Below are 8,875 nucleotides of genomic sequence, written 5' to 3'. Positions count from 1 at the left end.
TTTTTATACGTTTTGAATTTATGTCCTTTTATGCTTTTGAACTGTGGTGTTGGAGAAGACTCTCGAGAGTCCCTTGGACCGCAAGGAGATCCAACAGTCCATTCTGAAGGAGATCAGCCCTGGGATTTCTTCGGAAGGAATGATGCTAAAGCTGAAACTCCAGTACTTTGGCCACCTCATGCGAAGAGTTGACTCATTGGAAAAGACTCTGATGCTGGGAGGGATTGGGGGCAGGAGGAGAAGGGGACGACAGAGGATGAGATGGCTGGATGGCGTCACCAACTCGATGGACGTGAGTTTGAGTGAACTCCGGGAGTTGGTGATGGACAGGGAGGCCTGGGGTGCTGTGATTCATGGGATTGCAAAGAGTCAGACGCGACTGAGCGACTGAACTGAACTGACTGATACATCCTTTAATTTTTTTTATCATGTGCACATGTTATCTAGTTTAAAAAATGTTGCTATTGGATGTATACGTACAATTTTTGTTTAAGCGCGGGCAGCTGCCACGGCGCGCAAGTGCCGCCGAGAGGAGCTACACCACGTCGGAGGTCAGGGGCGGCGGCTGAGAGGAGCAAACCCACGTCCAAGGAGCGGTGGCTGTGCGGGCGGAGGAGGGCCGAGAGGAGCTACTCCACGATCAAGGTCAGGAGGGGCAGCGGTGAGGAGGTGCTCCAAGGTAAGGAGCAGTGGCTGTGCTCTGCTGGAGCAGCCGTGAAGAGATACCCCACGTCGAAGGTAAGAGAAACCCACGTAAGACGGTAGGTGTTGCAAGAGGGCATCAGAGGGCAGACACACTGAAACCATACTCACAGAAAACTAGTCAATCTAATCACACTAGGACCACAGCCTTGTCTAACTCAATGAAACTAAGCCATGCCCTGTGGGGCCACCCAAGATGGGTGGGCATGGTGGAGAGGTCTGACAGAATGTGGTCCACTGGAGAAGGGAATGGCAAACCACTTCAGTATTCTTGCCTTGAGAACCCCATGAACAGTATGAAAAGGCAAAATAATAGGATACTGAAAAAGGAACTCCCCAGGTCAGTAGGTGCCCAATATGATCCTGGAGATCAGTGGAGAAATAACTCCAGAAAGAATGAAGGGATGGAGCCAAAGCAAAAACAATACTCAGTTGTGGATGTGACTGGTGATAGAAGCAACGTCTGATGCTATAAAGAGCAATATTGCATAGGAACCTGGAATGTTAGGTCCATGAATCAAGGCAAATTGGAAGTGGGCAAACAGAAGATGGCAAGAGTGAATGTCGACATTCTGGGAATCAGCAAACTAAAATGGACTGGAATGGGTGAATTTAACTCAGATGACCATTATATCTACTACTGTGGGCAGGCATCCCTTAGAAGAAATGGAGTAGCCATTATGGTCAACAAAAGAGTCTGAAATGCAGTACTTGGATGCAATCTTAAAAAAGGACAGAATGATCTCTGTACGTTTCCAAGGCAAACTATTCAATATCACAGTAATCCAAGTCTATGCCCCAACCAGTAATGCTGAAGAAGCTGAAGTTGAACAGTTCTATGAAGACCTACAAGACCTTTTAGAACTAACACCCAAAAAAGATGTCCTTTTCATTATAGGGGACTGGAATGCAAAAGTAGGAAGTCAAGAAACACCTGGAGTAACAGGCAAATTTGGCCTTGGAATACAGAATGAAGCAAGGCAAAGGCTAATAGAATTTTGCCAAGAGAACGCACTGGCCATAGCAAACACCCTCTTCCAACAACACAAGAGAAGACTCTACACATGGACATCACCAGATGGTCAACACCAAAACCAGATTGATTATATTCTTTGCAGCCAAAGATGGAGAAGCTCTATACAGTCAGCAAAAACAAGACCAGGAGCTGACTGTGGCTCAGATCATGAACTCCTTATTACCAAATTCAGACTTAAATTGAAGAAAGTAGGGAAAACCATTAGACCATTCAGGTATGACCTAAATCAAATCCCTTATGATTATACAGTGGAAGTGAGAAATAGATTTAAAGGACTAGATCTGATAGATAGAGTGCCTGATGAACTATGGAATGAGGTTCATTACATTGTACAGGAGACAGGGATCAAGACCATCCCCATGGAAAAGAAATGCAAAAAAGCAAAATGACTGTCTGGGGAGGCCTTACAAATAGCTGTGAAAAGAAGAGAAGCGAAAAGCAAAGGAGAAAAGGAAAGATATAAGCATCTGAATGCAGAGTTCCAAAGAATAGCAAGAAGAAATAAGAAAACCTTCCTCAGCGATCAATGCAAAGAAATAGAGGAAAACAACAGAATGGGAAAGACTAGGGATCTCTTCAAGAAAATTAGAGATACCAAGGGAACATTTCATGAAAAATGGGCTTGATAAAGGACAGAAATGGTATGGACCTAACAGAAGCAGAAGATATTAAGAAGAGGTGGCAAGATTACACAGAAGAACTGAACAAAAAAGATCTTCATGACCAAGATAATCACGATGGTGTGATCACTCACCTAGAGCCAGACATCCTGGAATGTGAAGTCAAGTGGGCCTTAGAAAGCATCACTACGAACAAAGCTAGTGGAGGTGATGGAATTCCAGTTGAGCTATTTCAAATCCTGAAAGATGATGCTGTGAAAGTGCTGCACTCAATATGCCAGCAAATTTGGAAAACTCAGCAGTGGCCACAGGACTGGAAAAGGTCAGTTTTCATTCCAATCCCAAAGAAAGGCAATGCCAAAGAATGCTCAAACTACTGCACAATTGCACTCATTTCATACGCTAGTAAAGTAACGCTCAAAATTCTCCAAGCCAGGCTTCAAAAATACGTGAACCATGAACTTCCAGATGTTCAAGTTGGTTTTAGAAAAGGCAGAGGAACCAGAGATCAAATTTCCAACATCCGCTGGATCGTGAAAAAAGCAAGAGAGTTCCAGAAAAACATCTATTTCTGCTTTATTGACTATGCCAAGGCCTTTGACTGTGTGGATCACAACGAACTGTGGAAAATTCTGAAAGAGATGGGAATACCAGACCACCTGCCTCTTGAGAAACCTGTATGCAGGTCAGGAAGCAACAGTTAGAACTGGACATGGAACAACAGACTGGTTCCAAATAGGAAAAGGAGTACATCAAGGCTGTATATTGTCACCTTACTTATTTAACGTATATGCAGAATACATTATGAGAAATGCTGTGCTGGAAGAAGCACAAGCTGGAATCAAGATTGCTGGGAGAAATATCAATAACCTCAGATATGCAGATGACTCCACCTTTATGGCAGAAAGTGAAGAGGACCTAAACAGCCTCTTGATGAAAGTGAAAGTGGAGAGTGAAAAAGTTGGCTTAAAGCTCAACATCCAGAAAACTAAGATCATGGCATCTGGTGCCATCACTTCATGGCAAATAAATGGGGAAACAGTGGAAACAGTGTCAGACTTTATCTTTTTGGGCTCCAAAATCACTGCAGATGCTGACTGCAGCCATGAAATTAAAAGACGCTTACTCCTTGAAAGAAAAGTTATGGCCAACCTAGATAGCATATTGAAAAGCAGAGACATTACTTTGCCAACAAAGGTCCGTTTAGTCAAAGCTATGGTTTTTCCTGTGGTCATGTATGGATGAGAGTTGGACTGTGAAGAAGGCTGAGCGCCGAAGAATTGATGCTTTTGAACTGTGGTGTTGGAGAAGACTCTTGAGAGTCCCTTGGACTGCAAGGAGATCCAACCAGTCCATTCTAAAGGAGATCAGCCCTGGGTGTTCTTTGGAAGGAATGATGCTAAAGCTGAAACTCCAGTACTTTGGCCACCTCATGCAAAGAGTTGACTCATTGGAAAAGACTCTAATGCTGGGAGGGATTGGGGGCAGGAGGAGAAGGGGATGACAGAGGATGAGATGGCTGAATGGCATCACCGACTCGATGGATGTGAGTTTGAGTGAACTTCGGGAGTTTGTGATGGACAGGAAGGCCTGGCGTGCTGGGATTCATGGGGTCACAAAGAGTCGGACATGACTGAACTGAACTGAACTGAACTGAAGTGAAAGTCTCTAAAAGGGCTAGATTTCCATAAAGCTGTCTTGAAAATTTCCCCATGTCTAGGTTTTGTGTTTAAAGGAACCAGAGCACATCTACTCTTTCTACTATTACTACAGGAAAGTACAAGGCACCTCCATAGCTGTGATTAATTTCCCCTTCCTTGTGAAAAGAATCATGATGCTAGATACCTAGTGACTGTGGAGCTTAATGCCTGCTTGAATATGGGTGCTTGAGAGAAAGCACAAGGCCATTTGTTTCTAATGATCCTATATACATTTTATGGTATTTAATTAGCCTTTATAATCTACCCCACCCATCTTTCTGGCTTCCAGATGAGCAATGAAGAAAGCATGGGATACAGGAGCTGGACAGGAAGGCTGTGAGAGTCATAAGAAGGTAGCCCTTAGTTTGCTACTTTCCAATGCTATAGGTAATGTGTAAATGTGGTTAGAAGAGTGCGAAATAACATCCACCATAAAAAAACAAACAAACAACTTTTTCTGTTTTAGGGAGAGAGTTATATCTCTGGTAAACTATTGTAAAAGAATGACTTCTAGTCATAACCTATGTTCCTGTGAGTGTCTGATGCACCTCAGGTATAACCCAGCCAAATATTTCCTGGAAGACATGGAGAGATATTTGGAAACATATGTGGAAATCCAAAATTAAAAATCCATGGCTCATAATGTAAGTCAGAAAAAGTGCTACGATGCCCAAGGCATTTTCTTCTGACTATTGTCTGCTTTAAAATTTCTGGTGCCATTGCTGGTTTTGAATTCTTGAAGTGCTAATGTAGCAAGTAGACAGTCAGTGCCAGAAAGATGCCTCCAAGTTCCAGTAAGTCAATAAAAGAATAGGAAGAATAAGATTCCTGACTTCACAAAGCTTATTTTTGTCATATGTGGGATATTATTGTGCAGAAATTACTATAAGACATCAATAACAGGGAGTAAAACGTTCATTGAGGGGGAAACTGTTAGGTAAAATGGCAGTATTTTTGGTGGATTATGAATCAGCAGGAAGAGTCCTGCTTCCAGCCACTCCCCCAATCTGAACTAAAGGTCAAGAATTTAACTAAAGGGAGGTCCTGTACTAGGTGATTCTAGATTTAGCAAGTAAAAATTCAGGATGCTCAGTTAAATTTGATTTTCAGATAAACAAATAATTTTTTAGCATAAGTAGGTTATGTAATATTTGGGATGTGCTGATACTAATGCTTTGCTGATTATCTCAGTCAAATTTAATTGGACATCTTGTATTTCATCTGCCAATGCTAGCTGCTACATGGAGTAAAGGTAGATGTATTATATATTATTGTCTTTTCCTCACCTCTTGGATTGGATGAATTGCTAGTGACACCCGGCACACAAATAGGAGCCAACCAGGAGTAAGAAGACAGTTGATTTCTTGCTATGCTGCAGAGCCAGAATGGAGGAAAAGGCTATATGAATTAACTCAAGAACAACTGTGAGACAGATTCCCCCTTCCCCCACAAATAAACAGATGGAAGCACGCTTATAACACAGATGATGGAAGTTGAGCTTTTGAATGTGGATATTAAAGGAAAAGCTGACTCCAGAAGGCTTGGAAGTCTTGAAGAAATTCTATACTTCGAAATTCTTGGAGTTAGTGAAGGTGGAAGTTCCACAAACTAAGTAAATGAATGCTAGATATGAGATGGGGTACACCTGCTCTCTGGCGTCAGGCTGAGAGAAGCCTTCACATCATGCAGGCTTCCAGAGCCAGAGAACACGGGGTGGTGGTGAGAGGACAGAGGCAGCAATTAGGAGGCACAGGTGGGTTTGTTCAAAGGATGTGGAGGGTCTTGCAGACCATGTTAAGGATTGGGGCCTTAATCCATGAAGCAGTTGGGCTCCTCTGGGGGGTTGGCATGATCAGATTAATCTGCCAGCCTCTTCTAGAGTGATTGTAATGGGCAGAGGGAAGAAAGTGGAGGGAGGATTATCAATTGAGAGGGGATTCAGTCGGGCCACTCTGGTCCTATGGCATCCATAAGTGAATTAGAAAAGGTACCTCCCCTGAGGAGATATAGACCAGGGCACTCATTCTGGTAAAAGACTGTGCCAAGACATGTGGTTTGGTGATGAAGAAGTGGATTTTTAGCTTTCCCATTATCTTCCTGGGATGACAGTGGATGAGATGGTTGGATGGTATCACCGACTTGGTGGACATAAGTTTGAACAAATTCTGGGAGTTGGTGATGGACAGGGAAGCCTGGCGTGCTCCAGTCCACAGGGTCGCAAAGAATCAGACACAACTGAGCAACTGAACTGAACTGATCTTCCCAGATAGTATGATAGTTGGTTAATTAACACTAGTAGGTTAAAGCAATAAAGGTTTATTCTGTGCTTATGTCACAGTTCAATGCCTATAGGGTGGTTTTCCTTCCGATGGACACTCAGGGATCTGGGGTGCCTACCTTGATCTGAGAGTGAGACCATGTTGAATATGAGCCTCCAAGATCACCAAGGGGAGGATTGGGGGAAGAAAGAGCTGGAGATTCTTACAGGGTCATTTATGGCCAGACTTGGAAGTGACTTAAGTTCTGACCACATCCCATTGGCTAGAACATGGCTCCAACCTGACTACCAAAGAGGATGGGAAAGATAAAGGAGGACAATAACTTGTGGTGTGCTTGACTCTAGAAAGCTTTGGAAGATGATTCTAGCAGTTGGAGAGGATTGTAGGGATATTAAGGGAAATCTGATGCACTTTATTCAGTTTTGATTTTGACTGTAATAAAAGCAATATCCTTTCTCTTGTGCAAAGCAATTTAATGAGCATCCATACCTAGCAGTTTGGGGTTTTTTTTTAGAACTATATATGTGGAAAATTATGAGTCATAAATACAAGAGGAATCTTCAGACATTATATGGTCTTTGATACTGTCAGAGCATGACTGATTTAAGCCAAAACCCAACCAATCAACCAACTCAACCAACAAACAAAAAAACCTCAAAACTACACAGGTTAGTTCCTGTAAAAATCTATAAAATTTGTCTTACTTCATGAGTATCATATAATATCATTTATGTGTGGAATCTAAGAAATGATACAAATGAACTTATTTATTTAACAGAAGTAGAGTCACAGATGTAGAAAACAAACATCACTGGGGGGAAATGAGGGGTGGGAAGGAAGATTGGGATTGACATATACACACTACTATATATAAAATAGATAACTAATAAGGATGTATTATATAGCACAGGGAACTCTAGTCAATGCTCTGTAATGGCCTATATAGGAAAATAATCTCAAAAAGAGTGGATATATGGATATAGAGAGCTGATTCACTTTGCTGTATAGCAGAAACGAATACAACATTGTAAATAAACTATACTCCAATAAAATTTTTTTAAAAAAAATTTGTCTGAATCTGCACATGATATTAGAATTCTAGATTTGCTATGATGAATGTAAAATTTATCCCATATCCTTTGATGAGCAAAGTGGTAAGTTGTAATTGGGAGACAGGGAAGGAAGACGAAAATCTCTTCTGCCACAAAATCAAAATGATATGTGCACAATCCTATTTACCAGAGCTTCACTTAGCCTCGCTGATACTTAGTTAAGCTCATAGAAGGCAAAAATATTCTTTGAATATTCAAAATACTATTACATGGGCTCATACAATCAAAATAGATGCCTAAATAATCATAATTTTGCCATATTGGCAAACATCAGATCTGATATACTGCCAAGGACACTTTATGGGCATGATCGTGAGGAGTCTTAACTATAATGCAGGTTTTACATACTTCAGACTTAACCTATGATATCCATATGTTTTCGACCTTTCAGGAAAATTCAGATTTTAACTATTAGGTTTGGTTGTTAGATTTAGTTTCACTCCATTTGGTGAAAAAAATATGGCCACTGCATATCTATCTGGGAGGAGTTAGTAAATTCATTCATTGTACATTGTGGAGGAGAACTAATCAAGCACATTTTCTCTTAGAGGCGCACAGAATATTAAAAGCGAGAAGACTGCATAGATTATTTTATTAGGCACTTATTTTTAAAATGAAGAATATGCATATAAAAGGAAAGACAAAGTTAATTGGATTTCTTCTATTATTTAGGAATGTGGACATAAGTATGTGTAAGGTTTTCCTATGACCCTTTAAAAATAGCTATTAAAAGCTATTAGAACTTCCTTGGAAACCATTTTCAAGATCTAGCAACATGTAAAGACAAGAGTTCTTGCATTTAGTCAGATCTTTTCTGTGGAAACAAATTCCACTTTATTCATTCATTCATTTACTATCCATTCATTCAGTTACTATGCGTTGAATATCTCCTAGAGGCCAGGCACTATTCTAGGTGCTGGAGGTAACAATGATAAATGCATCTGATTCTATGATGGTTTGTTAGGATTTTGTTTTTAAGCAAATTAAATATTGAGCCTGACAGAATGCAAAGAATATTTGGTTTGGAACCAGAAGATTTGAATTCTAATTGTGGTTATGTGTGTGCTCAGTTGCTCAGTCATGTATGACTCTTTGATCTCATGAACGATAGCCAACTAGCCTCCTCTGTCCATAGAATTTTCCAGGCAAGAATACTGGAGTGGATTGCCATTTTCTACTCCAGGGCATCTTCCTGCTCCAGGGATTGAACTCCTGTCTCTTGCATCTCCTGCGTTGGCAGGTGGATTCTTTACCCACTGTGCCACCTGGGGATCCAATTATGGTAATACTCAACCATCAGTTATATTAATGATATCAAATAATGATTTATTTGTCTCAGGTCTCACTTATCTTTAGTCACCTTTTCACCTAATCAGTTATCACGTCTTTTAAAATTTTTGAAATTCACCTGCTGCTATCCACTTCA

This window comes from Bubalus bubalis, chromosome 11 (genome assembly GCF_019923935.1).
Source record: "Bubalus bubalis isolate 160015118507 breed Murrah chromosome 11, NDDB_SH_1, whole genome shotgun sequence".
In the NCBI taxonomy this organism is placed as follows: Eukaryota; Metazoa; Chordata; class Mammalia; order Artiodactyla; family Bovidae; genus Bubalus; species Bubalus bubalis.
This window is presented reverse-complemented; position numbering follows the sequence as displayed.